General features: G+C 41.5%; 1 non-coding gene across 1 annotated transcript; it reads left to right on the top strand.

The window, feature by feature from the left end:
* Positions 1-641: 641 nt before the first annotated feature.
* Positions 642-776, top strand: LOC123633761. Its single transcript, XR_006733767.1, has one exon. It is a non-coding gene; the product is annotated as a small nucleolar RNA SNORA14 (small nucleolar RNA).
* Positions 777-1,673: the final 897 nt, after the last annotated feature.

Raw genomic sequence — 1,673 nt, 5'->3', positions numbered from 1 at the left:
GCATTAACAAGCACAAGCAGTTGATTTCCCAGTTTAAGCAGATTCAGAGCAGCCAGTTATACATGAGGGAGAGACTTCCAAAGGAATGCAGGTACTCTCACAGTGGGGGGACTCATCTTGTCCGTAAGAAAGGGCTAACAGCACCATCAAAAAAGATGCAGGAACCTAAGGGCACACAGCCTGGGGTCTCTCTGTGTGGGTACAAGCAGCCTTCCCCACCTCAGTAGCTCCTGAGTAATTGTATAATGATGTGATCTGAGTAATCTATAACCAGGCACTCTGTGTGGACTTCAGACAAACAGCTTGGAAATAGTTAACATATTTTGGAAGCATGCTGATAAATAACATAGTGAATAATCATAGGCTTTAAACACCTTACATTTTCAAAAGCTTTGCAAAAGCTAAACTAAGCCTTTTTCTGCTGTACACATATTTTTACCACCGTCAGTTATAACACATCTTAGCAGATTCTACTTCAGATTGTACTAAACTAGTATTTTCTTAACTTCTCTGAAAATGTTCTTGCTTGTAGTTGTTCCATGTTAATCCTTCAGTCACATCAAACTTGGTGTTGACTTCTCAAATAAACAACTGAGCAGTATAGGTAACGTCTTCAGTCTCATTAGGAGCCAAGGAATTGCATATATTCTTAAACCCTCTTGGTAGCTTCGCTCTAAATGCTTCCAAGATATGAGTGAATGCTGTAGAAATTGCAGAGGAGTCCAAAGGACTACACTTCCCCTGTGACTCAGTCTTATTTCATACCTGTGACATCTTTTAAGAAAGATTTACAAGAGGGAAAACTATACATTACAAAAAATAATATTTAAAAAAGCCAAGGAAATCTTGGCTCCCCAAAGAAGCAAGGAAACCTAATCTCCGTGGTGGCAGAGGAGGCCTAGTGAAAGCCAGGACTTCACCACCACCTGGCTGAACCAGGTACCCACACAAGGTGTCTGTGGAGTCCATGTGGACAGCAATAATGAGGTGACCTTCCCTCTTCAAGCTACGGATGTCAGCAGAGGCCTAGTAGGGAGACAGCACCAAGTTGGCACCCTTTTCCCCCACCAGCAGGGTGACAGAGAAGGCCTACTAAAAGAGAAGATGCAAATAAGATTCAGGTCATAAAACATAATAGTCAAAATTCCCAGGATTACCCACCATACCAAGAACCAGGAAGATCTCAACTTGAATGAGAAAAGACAATCAACAGCTGCCAGCCAGCCTCAAGACGACACAGATGTTGGAATTATACAAGGTGTAAAGAGGAACCAGACAGACATCTGAGAACTGAAAGATGCAGTAGCCAAACTAGAAAACTCAATGGGTGGCTCTACGGCAGAATGGAGAAGACAGGAAAGAATTCATGAACTTGAAGTCAGAACAGTAGAAATTACCCAGTCTGAACAACAGAGAGAAACTAGACTGAAAAAAAAAATGAACAGAGCATCAGGGACTTGTGGGAATAATAACAAAAGATCTCACTTTGTTGTCATCCTAGTCCCAGAAGAAGAGGAGAAAGAGGGCAGAGCTGAAAATGTGTTCAAGAAATAATGGCTGAAAAGTTCCCAAATTTGGCTCAAGACATAAATCTACAGATTCAAGAAGCTGAACGAACTCCAAACAAGATAAATCCAAAGAAATCTGCGCCAACAACATCTTGGTTTGTATGA

This window comes from Lemur catta, chromosome 2 (assembly GCF_020740605.2).
Source record: "Lemur catta isolate mLemCat1 chromosome 2, mLemCat1.pri, whole genome shotgun sequence".
Taxonomy (NCBI): Eukaryota; Metazoa; Chordata; class Mammalia; order Primates; family Lemuridae; genus Lemur; species Lemur catta.
Note: the sequence above shows the minus strand (reverse complement) of the source record. Positions and strands in the feature narration are given on the sequence as shown.